General features: G+C 38.6%; 1 protein-coding gene across 2 annotated transcripts in view; it reads left to right on the top strand.

Annotated features, from left to right (window-relative positions):
- The window catches only part of LOC144378832 (uncharacterized), a 542,559-nt gene that overhangs the window by 389,091 nt on the left and 135,647 nt on the right, over positions 1-17,821 (top strand). For both annotated transcript variants that reach the window (XR_013440596.1, XR_013440597.1), the window contains 2 exons: positions 12,357-12,444; positions 16,238-16,320. The gene's annotated coding sequence lies outside the window, so the exon portion shown is untranslated. The remainder of the gene's footprint in view (positions 1-12,356; positions 12,445-16,237; positions 16,321-17,821) is intronic.

Below are 17,821 nucleotides of genomic sequence, written 5' to 3'. Positions count from 1 at the left end.
GGTGTAAGGAAATGGTCCAGTTTCATTCTTCTGCATGTGGCTGTCCAATTTTCCCAACACCATTTGTTGAAGAGACTGTCTTTTTTCCATTGGGCATTCTTTCCTGCTTTGTCAAAGATTAGTTGACCATAGAGTTGAGGGTCCATTTCTGGGATCTCTATTTTGTTCCATTGATCTATGTTGACTGAAGTCTTTAAATAGTAAAGTTATTTGTTTCAAAGTCTTTAAAAAAGTCATTTTAAGTTGCCCAATTTCTAGGTGTTATTGAAAGTAACTTTAAAAACATAGGATGAGATAGTGCTTGAATAAGAGGCAAAAATCAGTTTGCCTTACCTCAATTCATTTTGGTGGCACAATATTTTCTTAACTCCTCATTCATGGGGACACTGTTAGATTGGAAACCAGTTTAAAAATTACACTCTGGCCTTCCTCACCACTTATGTTACTAATGAGGTCACAGCTGATCTTGTAGTAGGTGTGAGCAAGAGACTCACAAATGCCAATTTTAATTGGAAACTTCATTTTATTAACATATTCCACAGTACACATTTGGTTCAAAACACTTCTTCACAATCTAAAAATTTTACATGCTACTTTATAAGGGGAAGCACACACTTCCACTTTGGAAGACTGCTTTCACATGGTAGCTTTACTAATCAAATATGAAGAGTATTTTAAAAAACAACTGACATGTAACATTAGCACTTCATATTTTCCTACCCAGATTCCAATATCCATTTAAAGAAATCAATTCCACGTAAGAGTATTTATTTTCAAACATGCCACTATCTCTATGTTGATTTAAAAGTTATAATGTTTTGGGGCACCTGGGGGACTCATTCGGTTAAGCATCTGCCTTTGGCTCAGGTCATGATCCCAGAGTCCTGGGATCCAGCCCCACATTGGGCTCCCTGCTCAGCAGAGAGTCTGCTTCTCCCTCTCCTGCTCCCCCTGCTTGTGCACTCTCTCTCTCTGTCAAATAAATAAATAAAATCCTAAAAAAAATAAAAATAAAATTTATAATGTTTTATGGACACTGTGATGGGCAGAAAGACCTCCCAAGCTGTCCATGTCCCAATACCCCAAGCCTACACGGCAAAAGGGACTTTGTGGATGTGATTAAGTTATAGCCTTTGTGATGGGGACACTATCCTGGATTATCAGCCATGGGTCCATTATAATCACAAGGGTCCTCATAAATGGGAGGCAGGAGAGTTAGAAGAGGTGTGACAGTGAAAGCAGAGGTTGGGGTGATGTGGCCACACACCAAGGAATGTAGGCAGTTTCTAGAAGCCAGAAAAGGCAAGGGATGGTTTCTCCACGGGAGCTTCTACAAGAACACAGCTCTTATGACACCTTGATTTTAGCCCCATAAGACTCATTTCAAACTTTGGACCACTTGTACTATAAGATAATAAATTTGTGCTGTTTTAAGCACTAAGTCTCTGGTAATTCAGTAAGCATCGGTTGTAAACTAATATACCACAAAACACACTTTTAGTGGGGTTAGCTTTTCTTCTCTATTTTATGACTCATTTTAGCTTCCATATTCTTCTTCTTTCTCACCTTCTTCACTCAATACCTATGGCCATTTGGAAAAAAATGTGTAATTATTTAAGATCTTGGTGTTCAAAGTGGAAGTGATGATTACTGAAAATAAATATTTCATCTGAAAGCATAGTAAAGTATATTTTCAAAATATCTGCAACCATTATTTTAATGAGGAAGAAGCCCTTACTTAGAAAAATTAAAGTACTCTCACATAATTGAAAGCTTTTTGTGTCAAAATGTGCAAGCATTTAAAATGTTTCTGCTCTGAGGGAAAAAAAAAAACCTTATTACTTTGTGGTGTATTTTTATTGACACAGCTAGAGAGTAATGCCATATAGAAAAAAAAAGTGCTTTGGTGTACTGTTCTAGTTGGAAATCTCTTAGCTGACACTATTAAATAGTAGAAATTAATGGGAAAAATTATAACCTTCAAGTACTATAAGATTTTGAAGTGTCCTTTGGATTAAAGTTTAAATTTTCTCATGATGTCAAATGTATCTTTTCAAGGTTTGAATTTTTGGAAATTGGAAACCAGAAAATAAAATTAATCAGAATGTTCCCTTCCTTTATCATACCAGATCAAATAGATTATAATGGAATAAATTTTTTAAACCTTTTTCTATTTAAAGGATTAAAGCTTAATTTTCACTTTAGGTAGTATATATCTATCTAATATCTAGGTAAGCATGATAGAATAGAAAAAACATGAAGTAGGAATCAGAACACTGAGTTTAAGCCCCAGATTAGTACATGACCTTGAAAAGCCATTTAATATCCTCTAATATCAGTCCACTTCTAGCATTATTTGCCCTAGCTACCTTGCAGGAAATAGTGAGATATAGTAAGTTTTAAAAAATGCATTGCAGACTGTAAATTACTATTCAAATGAAAGAGATGACTCAAGAAGGACTCTGCAATATCCAATAGAATTGTAATACCTATGAGTAAAATGTCCCCAAAAGGAATTCTTCCATTTTCTCATTTGGAATTATATGCGTGTGTGTGTGTGTGTGTGTGTGTGTGTGTGTGTGTGTGTGTGTGTTTATCCCAGGCTGCTCATCACTTGCTAACAAATTTCAAAAGACTTACACATCTTCACAATAACTATAGATACTGAATTTTATATACATTATTTAAGCCTATTTTTCAAAGTTAAGAATTAATAGAGATTTACTTATATGATTGTAGGCATCTAGAAATTTTAAAAAATGAGCAAAATTGTTCTAAGGCTCTAAAGATGTTGTTATGCTTTGAGTTAAGGTTCAGGTTGATCTTTTTAATATTGCAGCAAACTCACACATCATTAATCACTTCGAAGTGGCCCCAGGTCATGGTAAATGGATGGCCTAATAATCAGACGAGATGTTTGCTATTTCCAAATTATTGTCAATAAGTAGAGTGAGGAGGTGACAATCCAATAACTAATGATTATTAACTTAACTTTTTATTTTTCTAATGTTAATCAAGAACATAAGAAGTAGGAAGGTGAACCAGAGCATAACACATATAATTATAGACAAGCATGAAGACAGTAATAATCATGATAAAAGATGTGTTTATTAAAAACAACTCACATCTATCATTATGTATGAGTTGCTCTGTAGCTAGAGATATTGTTTCTGGTTGTCTTAACTGTGAGTACCTAACAAAAAAGGTGGACTCAAGATATTTTCATTCTATGGGAGAAAGAAAATGGTGGATATAGGGTTCATGAAAAGCAGGATGAGGATGGATGGGGATCGAGCAAAATGCACATGTGGAAATAGAAAAGAAAATGAAATACAGAAAAAACAATCCACATGGAAAACGGGAGGGAAAAGGCAAGAGGTTGAGAGGAAAGAAGACGGGACTCTATAGTCAATGCAACCTACTATAGCAGTGAGAGAGATTTTGAGGTCAAGGCTCTTAAAAATAACCAGTTATAGAGAATATCTAAGAATATTATCCTTTGACACCCACTGGAGAAAGTTACAGTATGGTACAGTCAGCGTGAAGCATGGTCCACATTCTTAGGAGCCTGATCGCCTGTTAGTGGAAGTGCTATAGAACAAGCTGGGGAAATATGGTAAAATACAATACAATGAAAAACAAACATTAGCATTGGCCCCAGAAACCAACTGATCATCAATGTAAAAGGAAGGATTCTCATGAAATGGAGAGTCCAGGAGTCCTGGATTGGCTTGCATAAGCATGGGGTGAAGAAGAGGGAGACAAAAGCGAATCACAAGAGAGGGAAATGAAGACAATAAGCAACCACTTTGATGTTCTTAAGCTTCTGTTAGGACAGTGAGGTAAAGTGAAATTTGTGCACTTACTGAAAACAAAAGTTACGGCTTCAAGTTCCAGTTTTGGTCTTGGAGGACTATGGCTAGATGAGAAAAGCACTGGCTTTTCAGTACAAAACCTATGTTCAAATCCCAGCTCAATCATGAACTAGTTAAGTAAGATCTTATACACAAATTGTTGAAAGCCTAAGATTTTTATTGTTTTTTTTCATCTATAAAATGAGGATATTAATAGCCCCTATCTCCAGAATTAAATGAGAAAACCCATGAAAAAGTCATAGTATTTATGTTGACGGTAAGGTTAGCTATACCACCATTAATAGTAACTACAGAATCTTAAGAAAATCCCTGAACCTCTGTTCATTTTAGTTGACCAATCTATAAAATGGGAGTTATATGGTAACAAACTGATGGTCTGGAGGGAGGCCTAAATGAGATCATTTATACAAAAGTTCTGGCACACAGTAGGCTCATAGTAAGTAGTAGGTACTTTTATTTTAAAATGCACTGGTTTCAAAGTAAACCAAGTTTCATTTTGTTCAGATGACAAAAATGTATTTAGGGGTGCCTGGGTGGCTCAGTCCGTTAAGCATCCAACTCTTGGTTTCAGCTCGGGTCATGATCTCAGGGCTGTGAGATGGAGCCCCATGTTGGGATCTGTGCTGGGCATGGAGCCTGCTTAAGATTCTCTCTCTCCCTCTCCCTCTGCCTCTTCCTCCTTCTCCCCTCCCCCTGTTCACTCTCTCTCTCCCTCTCTCTAAAATAAAAATTTAGAATGCCTGATTTATTTTTCAGTGTATATACTTGATGTATTTCATATTAAGAGGAAGGAACCCCGTCGGTTGAGATAGTGATATTTATATTTTTCTTGGGAAGAGCACAAGGACAAATAGCTTCTGAAAGTCATTAGACCACCAAAATTCTGTTGTCTGTCCAATTAGCTTTAAGCCTGCTTCTGATTTTCAAAACTCCATCCACCTCTTTTTAGCTATTATCATGTCTTCTGCTAATAAAAGGACATAGTGGTTACCTCTTGGAAAGAGAGAATTCTGGTTATACCAAGGGTTTCAAAATGTGTTCTCTGACATAAGAGAAGGAAGAGACCTGTAAATTTATTTTTTAAAACACTGCCTGGTTTCCTTCATATTGCCATTGTTCTCTCTTTTGCTGTATATAGTGCCTAGCACCGTGCTGGGTGCATAGAAGCCATGAAGTGAATAGTTATTCAGTTGGGTGCTTAGAAGCCTAAGACGGAGTTTTCCTCATAATATTTGCTGTATAGTTGTATTCAAAGACTCATATCAGCCATGTTTTTGTAAACAGAGATTTAGAGTAGGTGCTTAACTGAAAGCTACATTATTATAATTGATTCCAAATTTTTAAAAAATGCACACACATCTAAAACAGCTATAATTAGAGCAAAATGCAACCCCGTCTTCTTATTGGGGATCCATATTGCTGTCATTATAAATGTCACTTTTCAGCACCATGTCTCTTACCAAACAGAACTCATTTTGAAATGCCAGTTTTTTTGTGAAAAACTTTATCCGTTTGTCCAAATGGTATTTGGACAAGAGATGAGGTTTTTTTTCTTTGGGTTCATTTTCAGGTTGTTAGCCTAACCTAAAATAGAGCTTCTTTAAAAGTCTGCCCAAACGTTTACTTAAAACAGAGAAGGGACAGCTGAGTGTTGAGTGGTGGTGTTACATTGAGTGAAGACACGACTGTAAATAACTCTGCAGTTTGGAAATGAATGATGCTTTTGACAGAGACGATTATGTCGTATTGACAACATTGATGTCAAACGTGGAGTGAAAATATGAGATTGACTATCAGCAGTTCCCACCAGTGATCACTTGAAATAGCTTCTCTGAGATAAAGAAACAGTAACAAATGCCTTCCTCCCATTCCCTCTACTTACACTCTTTCCTTCCCTCAAAGCTAGCTTAGTCCAGTTCCACTATGGGGGAAAGGGGTCTAGTGTTCACACTTCATCAAAGGATGATCAAATACTCTTAGCTGTTTCTTTTTAAGTTAATCGTTTCCAGGGCATCATTAGTTACTTTCCCCTCTCCCCCCAAAAGGGAAGCAACAATACCTAAGAAAAAATGTCAAGCCCTGAACTTCTATAAAAGTAATTGCCATTTCCAAGTCAGACCTGACATATCTAAAATAAGGTCTTTGTAATGAAAACCTCACATGGGGTTCTTCACAGCCTTCAAAGTCATTGTTTCCGTAATGGCTAAATACTGGCTTACATTTCTGGGTGGAGAATATTCTGCACGGTAAGTTTTCCAGCTTGGAAAAACGTCATATACTGGAGTCTTGATGAGTAAATAATTTTTTCCATGTCTATCTCTCCATTCCATTCATTTGTTGTATCATGGAGGCTCTTTGTGTTTTTATTGAATAGAAATTATGCTCTTTAACATACTCTAAAAACGTTTGCATTCTTTAATATTCATATTTAAACATGTAAAATAATTTTCATATTTAGTAAAGCTAGGATACAGCGTAAGAGTTAACAGGCCATATTTACATTCTACAGTCAGACAAATAACATTATATATGTGAGAGCTCTGAGCCAATAAATCTGGACTTGGTCAGAAGAATTTAGGGAGGAATTTCTGAGGGCATAGAATGTCTGTGAGGAAAATGTTTGGCCCCTCATTCTCAGAAGTTACAATGGGATATTTATCTTGGCATGGAGCAGTGTTACACGCCCTTCTGTTAATCCTGTCATTGTAGCTTCTCATGCAGCCTCGAGGCAATGATGCGGGTCATCCATGGAAGGCACACTTCTTACAATAGGTATGACCTTTCTGTTCAGAGTGGGGAGATGGATGAGTGACTTTTTTGGTTCGTTTTGAAAAACAAATGGTGTGAGCTTTCTGTAAAAGGATATGTGACTTTCACATGGTAAAAAAGTATCCAGTATCTGAGGCTAGAACAGAATTCTTTAAAGCAAGTACCCGTCTGTGAAATATGTGTCCGTTTTGGAAGGCTTAAAACTTAGTAAGGGATTTATGAGTTCACTGTCAAAATCACTGACATAGAGATAGTCTCTTTATAGAGTGAAAAATAAAGCCCGTCAAAGAGGAGAAACCTAAGAACACATTTTACTTAAATAAAACAAAATAATTAATTATTTAAATGACAATAGTTGATACTCTATTTCATTAAAAAGAATGCCCTGAAATGTAATTTAATAATTCACCTTTGCCACCGGGTTCTATAAATACAAATATGTATTCTTTGTTTTGTTTTGTTTTCTGTTTTTTTTTACTACAACGTCTTAATCTCTTCATGATAGGAGACTGATGGGGTGAAGAAGACAGCTTTTGATGTAAAAGATTATCTAAAGGCTATCTTCTTATAGGACCAGTGTATTTATTTTCATTTCTTAAGTAGTACATGTTAACTAGGTTTTGTATTAGCCACTAGGAAATAACAAGTGTTTTTGCCCTAGACCTGTCTCATTATACAGAAATATGGGAGACCATTCATTCCTGTGGACTTGCTCATTTTACCTCCGCTGCCTGGGTCTCAACTCCCTTCGCTGCAAGATGATAGAACTGAACTAACTCGCATGTACAGTCCTTCTGGCTCTAAAATGGCATCAATTTATGATCTGTCATGAGAGAACTAATTCGGTATATATTCTCATATGAATGTTTTTCTGTTCTGAGCTGAATTTTTCATTATTTTATTCTTTCGCCTAATTTCCTGTTTTGAGAGAGCTAATAAAGCTCCCCTCTTTACCAACAATTGCCTCTCTGGAATTTGTCTCCATTGTGTTTAGACAGTCTTGTTCATGTTCACAAAGTACGAGAAAATTTTATGTGCACCTCTTATGTTGGCATTTTCTTTCAACATCTTCATTGCGCTCTAGTAGGTCAGAGTGATGAGACAATTTGTATTTGTTCAGGTTTAGAAAAATGGGTGTATTAAAAGGCCTTGGCTGGTATTTCTCTCTCTCCTGTCCTCTGTTCTTTCAACAATATTAAAGAACACCCACAAGGGGTCCAGGCTGTGCTTGAATAGACATTACTAAGTGGCAAATAGGAGTTTTTGCCCTTCTGCTTACTATCCAGTGGGGATACAAATAAATTTATAATTACACTAGGAATGAAAGGGAGAAGATACAGGAAAAGTAAGCGTCCTGGTAGAAATGGTTTATATTATGGAATTGAGAAATACCTGTTTTATAAGGTGGCCTTAAGTGGACTCTTGGTGAGAGAGTAGGAGTTGGCCTGGCCGACGGTTCAGAGGGAACGCGTTGTTCTCAGAGGTAACAGCATGCGCCAGGACTCTGAAGCAGAGAATGGTTGGTGCCTTCAAGTTGGCTAGTGTAGAATAACAGGAGATGAGGTTGGAGTAAATCATATGGGAATTTTGTATTTAAGAGTAGGGTGACCATATAAGTTATCGTCCAAAATGAGATACTTTGAAGAATGAAAGTGGATCCTGCTGATAATTAAGCTAGGACAACAGGCAGAGAACAGGACATGTCCCCAGAAAACTGGTACAAATTGTTACCACTTCAAGAGAATAGAAAGACAATTAAATCCTTTAGGCAGAGGAGTATAAAATTTGATATCTGCTTTTGAAAGATCATCCTTGTTACTGTGTACAAAGTGGATTGGAAGACAGAAATGGAAGTAGACTCTTGCAATTGTCTAGATGAGGAATGAGATGATAAAGAGTGGACAAATTTTAGATATAAGCTGACAGTACAATTGGTAGAACTTGGTATTGGATTGGATGTAGGAAGGGAGAAGATGGTGGTTGTCAAATGACTCAGGTTCTATTGCATATAACAGAGTGAATGGAAGTGCCGTTTATTAAGCTATGATAAAATTAAAGAAGCAGATTTGGGGCAGGAATGGGGAAAGTTCAAGGGATTATTTGGGAGATCCTTAATATGAGATGCCTGATGAATCTCCAAATAGAGAAGTCATGGAGAAAGCTATACTTGGAATAGCGATCTATGTGGTGGATAAAAATATATTGGTTGTAAACATTTTGGGTGCCACATACAGCATGAGGATGTCTGAGATTATTGGGAAGGGGTAGGAAATTGATGAGAAAAGACAGCCCAGGACTGAGCTCTGAGGACCACAAAAATTAAACAACAGGTAAAGAAGGAAGGAACAGCAGTCTTTTGGACAATTAAGGGGAAGTGTGCTGTACACTCCTCAGGAGGCCTCAGAGAAATTAATATCTTCACCCCTCTGGCCTACCACATGGACCCTGATAACACAATTCTATTGCTTTTCTTACTCTACTACGTCCCTAACACCTGCCCACTTGGATCACCTTTCACATCAACTACTTGCACACCAGTCCTCACCTTGGGCTCTGCTTTGGGTGTGAGAAGGGAGAACCAAAGGAATAGAAATATGACCAGGAGAGTATATGACTGAAGAAGCAAAAAGGCTATGTCGGGAGGGAAGGGGTGGGAAAGGATCTGAACGTTGCTGAAAGGTTGAGTAATGCAAGAACTGGTCTGATCATAGAAATCGGTGGTGATCTGAGAAGGAGCTGGGATTGTGGAGGTGTAAGCAAGATTGCCTTGGGGAGAGTGGGGTTGAACTTGGGTCTGAAGGGAAGCTGAGAAATTAGATACTAATTGGGGATGTGGAATCAAGGGAATTTGATTTGTTTTTAGAACGTGAGAACTATTAGAGAGTATGTGAATGCTGATGAAAATGATCCCTTAGAGAGACGTGGAAGAAATAGGAAAGGGGATAGTTACCTGAGACACAGAACAGATAGAATTCTGAAAGAAAGGTTGGCTCCTCCTTCATAGTAAGAGGGGAGACGATTGGATGACTGCAGATGTAGATCTGGTAATGAGAAGGTAACGTGGAATGTATTATGTGGTTTCTATGTCCTCAGGGAGCTTTGAAGCAGGTGATGTGCCGAGAGCTAAAGAGAGTTGGACAGTAGGAGGGACGTGGACAAGGTGTTGAATAGTCGCTGTGGTGGTGAGGGGGAGGTCACTCTGATCTCTCAGTGTTGAATGAGTATTTGAGGCTGGTGACCATTAATAAATCATGATCACAGTTTCTCTGTGGTAAGATTTTTGCCCAGCAGTGTTTAGCTCTGTAGATGCTGGCCCAGAGGAAATGCATTGCTGGATTCATCAGTGAGGTTTGCAAACTGGATGTGATGGAAGGAGAAAGAGCCCAGGGAGTCGAGGGTGCTTACAAAAGAGTCATTATAAAGAAGGGCTCTGGAACGAGGGCTATTGAAGGAGGGAAGTGAATTCCTGAGGGGGTTCGTCGATAGAAATGAAGCAATAAGGATAAAGGATTGCAGTTCTCTGTGAGGTCAAAGAATGGTCGCAGTGGGAATGCTCTAGAAGAATGCAGGTGTGATAAGAAACGGGGATCTTTGAAAGAATGATTCTGCTTGTGGTATGCTTTTTGGTGATGAGTTCTGTTAGGTATTACAATTCTCTAAATTCCTACAAATTCTGTTCTGTGCTGTGATAGGGCCACACAGGAATAATGTACATTTTATTTTGTCTTAGAAAAATCACCTTTACCTTTTCCTTATTTGTCAAAGGCACTCACTCCTTTGAACTGGGCTTGGATGATCACATTGTCTGTTCCCGGAAGGCATCATGAATCTGATGTGGTTTTCTACGATTCTGGGAGCCATACCTGTCTCCTTCTGCTTTACCGTGAGACTTCAGGAATAGACCAAGTTGAGGAAATCGTGATACTGAAAACAAATGTCATTATTTCCTCAAAGGAGTTTATGATGTTCAATTCTAGTAATATGCCAACTCTCATCTTATGTTCTCTATATGCCAAACTATTGACATGTATGTAACTATGTTATTTTTTCTTCTTTTCTGGGCATGTTTGCTGGAAATGGCTTCCCTCTGTTGTCTCATATTCCTCTTTCAAACATGGTTCAGACATTGTCTTCTGTGCGAAATCCAACTTGACTATTCCTGAGCTTCTTCTCAGTCTTGTTAGTCATTCATCTTCTGTGCTGAAATGGAATTTTATACTTTATTTTCCGTCTTACTTTATTATAATAATTTATTTACGTGACTATCTCTTTACTTGACTGTGAGGGTTTTTTTTTGTTTTTTTTGAAGGCAGGGAACATGTTTATTCATCTCTGTTTTCTGAATGCCTCGCCTAATTCCTGGCATATTTTAGGTGTTAAGCAAATATTTGTTAAAAAAAATTAAGAAATGAACTGATGAATTCCATTTACCTTTTTATAAAGCATGCAGCCATCACTAACAACCATCGTGATGTGAAATGGCACACACAGTCATAAGCTTGTTTGCTGACTTACATTGTTGACTGTCAGAAGAAAAGTGTCACCAAACACATTTTCATAACGAAGCAAATCTATAATCTGGCATTTATCTCTCCTGTGCTGCTATGGACTGAGTGTGGTTTAGGAGGTGGGGAGAAGGGGGAGATGATGCAGTTCTTCCCAATTTATGAGAGGGCGGAGGAGCAGAGATTAAAATGCAGAATGGCAATCAGATTAAAAGGGCTGATGAGATCCTAAATACATCCCTCAGGCCACAGGGGAGCCCGAGGGAGCAATCTTGGGAGGACTACAGGCCATGGAGGGAGGGAAAAACTAGGCTTCCCACCACTACAATAACAAGAGATAAAATGAAACCTACTTATCTGATTTTAGAATTTTATCTGGACATAGAAACCTTCAAATTATTTATTTATACATAGTGATATCAAGCTCCATCTACTTCCACTCCAAAGGGAACTCTTAAATAATCAAATAAAATGTTGAGGTTTCCTGCCTGAGTTACTCAAAGAGGAAGAAGAAAAAAGATACAATAGGTTTTTGAGACACTCTTTTTCTAATAACATATTCTTAAATGTGTATCAAGAATTACTCATTGTTTTATTTTATTCAACAGAAAGAAGCCTCACTTTTTACTAAGTCCATTTCTATGCATCAAATCTATGTATTTTTAATTTTATGCAAGCCTAAATACAAATACTTCCTTTTATCTTTATGTTGTAGACAATGAGACGTTGGCTAAATGAGAAAATCCTTCAGATAGGTCAATTTTCACTCAAAAGTGGGGTTTAAATGTTTATATATTCTAATTTACAATAAAAACTCATTTTAAATTATTTTAACCACTTATGTTTAGCATACATCTTAGATACTTAAGTAACATGCTTTTAATGATGCCAATCTTCCAGTCACGCCAGCTTTATTTTGACTTTAAAAAGATATTTCCTTTTTAACAGAGTAGCTTAAACTATTAAATCTGTTACCAGTTTCAGAAGAATGATGGGGTAAATGATAGATATTTTTCTACAGGGGGAAATTGAGGGAGACAATTTGAGTTATCAGAGGCCATGGCCAAAACTTGGGAAGTATATAACTAAATTTGGGTTTACAAGACACAAAGGCAAATTAATGGTACAAATAGATTTGGATGCCCTGGTGCCCGGACAAGTAGAGTTTTATTTATGGGTGTGTCTTTGCTTCTTTCTTCTTTTTTAGAGATTCTAGGTTCAGAGATGAAGGAGAGGGGGCATCTGTGTGGCTTCAGAATATTTAAGAATGATGTCCGATTTAAAGAAGGAATAAGGTAAGAAATAATAAAAGGGAACGACAAAAAGAATCACAAGTTAGGATGATAGGGAGGAAGCAAAGAAAAGAAGGACAGTGTGAGAGAGATCTATATACATGGTTGGGATTTTAGGATTCCAATGTTCATATCCAAACCCCAGCCCAGTTCCTGCTCAAACAGGCTCATTTTCAACAAAAGGCAAAATGTCTCCTGATGACAGTCAAATAAACAAGTACGTAAACCTGCTTAATTTGGAGTGTCAAGAATAATGACAAGAATGGCAATACCCACCTACATAGGCCAAGGATTAAAAGTTAGGGAAGATGAGAGCCGACACGAACAATCGCCAGATATCCAAGTTGAGAGGCAGAAAGTAAACCTCAGATTTGGGTTTATGCATTGGAAGAGAAGAAAAGGTGAAAACAACAACGCGTTGAATAGTCTCTCCTGATTCTCATATTTCTAAGCAGAATAGAGGTCAACTTCCTAAACATCAAGTTGTTGCTTCCAGATGGTTGATTTTCTACATTTATTCGGAAATTCCTGTCTTTTTTGGATTGCCACCCATTACATTATACTGTGTTCAGTGTTTCCTCACGGATGTTTTCTACCAATCGCCAGGGCACTTGTCTGCATTCACTGAGGAAAGAAGCACTGCTGAATATTTTCCCACAGCAATTCCATTCACCGTCCTAGAGGTTTTCCTCATTCATGTGGAAGACACGTCAACACCTTTCCTTAACCTCTTCAACCCCGATGATCTTCATCTTTCCTCCTCTTCTGTCACCAGTTCAGGGCTCAGAACTGCTATTCAACCAGCACCCAGCACTGGATGCGAAACACTTTCTGCCCAGATGCTCCCACCCCTCTGCCAGTCCCTCTATGGGGGAGTGGGGGTGGGGGAGTGGAGTTACAGTCCCTGGTAAACTCCCTTGTCCCTTATTACTCCAAATTCTGACCTCTCTCCTCTCATGACTAACCTGCCTCCCAGTGTAGCCACTTCACTTTCACCAGAGAGCCCCCCTATTTTGGGGAGAAACTCAGTGTTCTCTGACAGGAATGCACTCATCTCCAGTTTCTGGATTTTTGACCACTTCTTTATGTCCTTCCTTTCAGAGCTGAGGGAAGAAGTTTCCCTCCTTGGTCCAAGGCCAAAACCCACCTGTCGTTGTTTGTTTGTTTTGTTTTGTTTTGTCTATTTCATCCTTCCCATTACCTCTCAGTCTCTCCTCCAACAATGATTCTGACTTTCTTTCTCTGCACTGGATTGCTTCTCTAAGCTTGAAAATGTGCTCATGCTCATCCCATTTATAAAAAAAGAAAGCCCAGCGCTTCTCCACCTTTTGACTCTTCTTGCTACCACCTAGTTTGTCCTTTCACACAATCATTTTGGTTATTCACCCAGCTCCCATTCGCTCTGCAGCCTCGTAAGTCATTGAAGCCATTCTAATTAAGGTCACCATTGTTTTCCCATTTGTCAAATACAGTGGATATTTTTTTTTTACTTTTATTTTACCTGACTGTCTGAAGTGTGTGACACTGTTGATAACTTCCTCTACCTTACACCCTTGACCTACAATATCTTCTGCTTTCTTTCTGTGTGACCACTCCTCAGCTTCATCCAGTTCATCTATCAACTAAAGCATTCATATTCCCCTGGATTCTCTTAGTCCTTGTTTCTTCAAATGTTTCTGGATGACCTTATCTGTAACAAAGTTTTAATAATCACCTGGATGATATTTTCATCTGTCTATGGAATATCTCCAGCTGGCTAATGATAATGGCATTAAAAATAACACTAGCTATTAATATTACTGGCATTTGTTAATCACTTTCAGGCACTGTACAAAAGTCTTTTCTTATATTAACTGATTTACTTATCAAAATCCCTGAACTTTTCCCCCACTTTTACATCTGAGAGGTAAAGCAATTTGCCATGTCACACAGAAGTGAAGAGGCATAGGGCTTTAAATCCAGCTTATCTGACCCCAAAGCCCACACTTTTACTAAACCTGACATATGCAAAATTTAACTCATATTCCCCAAATTATTCATCTTCCTATATAAGCTGTTTCGAAAAACATAATCATCGTCAGCAGAGCCCAAAACAGAAAACATGAAGTCATGTTAGATTCCTTCCTTTTCCAAGCAGTAAGCCGCTATGTCCTGTTAAACTTTTATACTTCTTCCTTATATTCTCATCTAATGGTACTCAGTTCAGTGTCTCATTATTTCTCTCCTGCCCCACTCAAAAAGCTTCCCAATTGGATTATGCACCTCCTTCTAGGCTTGGTCTTCCAATTTATTCTCTAGGAACTATTTATCTTCTTACGTCATATATCTGATTATATCACAGTTCTGATAAATCCCTAATGACTCCCCATATCCTGGAGCCATGTTTCTCACAGTGAGTTTTATGTATCGTCTTCCATCAGAATCACCTGGAGAGCTTGTTAGAAAGTGGATCCTCAGGAAAAAAAAAAAAAGAAAGAAAGAAAGAAAAAAGAAAGCAGATGCTGAGGAACCACACCAGGATTTCTGAATTAGAACTGATTGCGGGACCTAGACCTGTATTTTTAAAGATTTATTTATTTATTTTAGAGAGGCATGCGGGCGGAAGAGAGTGGGCAGAGGGAGAGGTAGAATCAAGCAGACTGCCTGCTGAGCATGGAGCCCCATGGCAGGGGGCTCGATCCCAGGACCCTGAGATCATAACCTGAGCTGAAATGAAGAGTCGGATTCTCAACTGACTGAGCCACCCAGGAGTCCCTCAACTCTGTATTTTTTTTTTTTTAAGATTTTATTTATTTATTTGGGAGAGAGAGGGAGAGAGAGTGCACAAGCAGGGAGGGGCAGAGGTAGAGGGAGAAACAGACCCCCGCTGAGCAGGGAGTCCGATGCGGGACTCATCCCAGGACCCTGTGATCACGACCTGAGCCAAAGGCAGACACTTAACCTACTGAGCCACCCAGTTGCCCCCTAGACTGTATTTTTAACAAGCTCCCTATGTGATTCTCTGTCACACTAAAATTTCAGAGTGTCTGGTCTCCAGATCAGGTGCAAACACTTCAGAATTGCCAATAAATACCATCTGATGCTAGCTTCTCTTCTTTTTTTCTCTCAGTTCTTTCCATTCCTCCATCTACTCTCTGCACCAGACTTGTTACGTGCTCCCTCTCATGCCAAGCTTTCATAAATGTTGGTGACTTCATATGTGTTTTGTCTTCTACCTGAAGGTCCTTTTCCCTGTATGTCCGGCAATTCGTATGAATGTGTGTGTTGCATACCTTGAGTCCTCATTAGACTGAAAGTTTCTCCCAGGACACTGCAAGCTGTATAGTTATAGGAATTTTGGGTCCTGAAATCTCCATTTAAAAAATAACATTCCAAGTTCAGCTTGTGTGAGAAACCAAGGTATGGCTGAGAACAATTGAATTAACGTGCACTTGGTATGTACTCAGTATGTAGGTACTTGGATCTTTTAGCAATTTCTCTTTGGTTCATGATTGATTGTTTGGTTTGTGATTAAGCTTTCTTAAGGGAAATTTCATGTCTGTAGGCTCATGTACAAATGAGCGCACCAATGGAAGTGGAATTCAAAAAAAGCTATTTTGATCACCAACCAAAAGCTCTAATTAGAGAAATATTAGGAGTAATTTAATTGAAATCTCTATATAGACGTCTCATACCCCTGGGAATACGAATAATCCAGGGGATGGAGGGATGTGGGTAATCATGTTTATGCTCTTGATGTTGAACTAAGCTTCACTCGTCACAGTTTGCCTGTAAATGTGTGATCCTCTCTTTACAGATGAGAAGATTGTGGTCAGACATGCCAAGAGACTTGGAAGAGTCACCTAGCGAATAGGAGACAAATCTGGAATTTGAATGCAGGTATGTTTGTCCTTCTGTTAGACCTGTGTTGTCTTATGTTGGAATACATGTGTATGGAGATTTTTGCCTTAATAAGTAAAAGCTTGGACATTTTTTTTCGGTGATGAATGGAAATGTTCTGTGTGGTTTTTCCAATAAAAGACCGTTCTCTTCACATAAATTAGTTTGTTTCTCCAAGTTTTAGAAAATGACATTAAGGATAATATTTTTTTTTCGAAGCTTTCCTAGTGGATCTTTAGGCCTTCAACCAGCACGGGGGAGTCCTCAATTGCCCACGACTTAGTGAGGGCACCATTTGTTGCGCTTATGGATTTGCCAGATTGGTCACCCGACTGGGGGTAACATGGGGAAAAAGAACACTGAGGGCTAAAAGCAAGGATTTCCCTACACCCTTCCTTCCCCTCCCTTCTCAGCACTCTCTCCCTTCCCAAACCTCATCTCCAGGAAACTGGGACAGCTGGTTATCCATCTCATTTTCCTCACAGTTGCGTGCTGACTCTGTCACCAAGCTGTGCATTTGCTAGAACAGTTGATTTTCTTTATAAGACTGATGAGGAGGAGAAAGCAAAAGTCTTATGCATTGTTTCTCTTAAGGTTCATCATGGGGTGTGTGTGTGTGTGTGTGTGTGTGTGTCTCCCCCTAAGTGAGGGGAAGCTATTAGGAGAGAGCCAGATCTCTTTAATGAGCCTAGAGGTAATGCAAAATTCATGTGTTTTCACCTGCAGCTGGGTAAAGCCTGGTGCACAAACAGAAAGGGGGAAGGCAGGAAGGGTTGGTTATTTATGATTTTGCTGAAGCAGGTACCCTGGCTGCTACTGGGCATCCTGACCCACTTGTTCATTTTTTAGGAAGAAGTGGATACTTTCAATGGGAGAAACTCAAGCATCAGATTTGCTCCTTGGAGCATTAATAAAAGGGCTCAGTTAGCTTCATCTCATTATTTTACTATGAGTATTGACTTTGGCCTAGAGTCATGTATAGATAAAATGGTGCAAGGGCTTGTCCTAAGTGATTACTCAGAATTACAAATCATTTCACGTGTAACTGAATACCACAGTCTGGCTGGCTCCCTGCCCCTTGCTTCTCCCCCTCCCCTTTCTCTAATAGGAGAGCAAATCCAGCTTTGTCTGAAGAGGCAATTAATCTTATTCACTGAAAGCTGAATTTTAATTCACCGGCATGTGGAGGACATATCTGCCTATCACACAGAATTAGTTTAACAGAGAATTTAGAGGAAAAAAAAAATATTGGAGGTCTTGGCATTCTTGAGCAGGCAAAATATCTTGTAGGTACATTCCTTCATTAGCCATCTACATGCTATGGATAAGCTTTTTGTACTAATAACTCTATTAGGGTAAACTGGGTTTATTGTGTATTTGAAAATGGCCGATTACATTTTATTTTATGTAAAACAAAACCAGACCAAGAAACCCCGCAAGATAGGTGTGTTTGGGGAGGAAAATGAACCTAGGTGAGAAAGAGCAATTCTAGTTTTCTAGA

Source organism: Halichoerus grypus, chromosome 8 (assembly GCF_964656455.1).
Source record: "Halichoerus grypus chromosome 8, mHalGry1.hap1.1, whole genome shotgun sequence".
Classification (NCBI taxonomy): Eukaryota; Metazoa; Chordata; class Mammalia; order Carnivora; family Phocidae; genus Halichoerus; species Halichoerus grypus.
The sequence above is the reverse complement of the archived record's forward strand: the minus strand, read 5'-3'. Positions and strand labels throughout refer to the sequence as shown.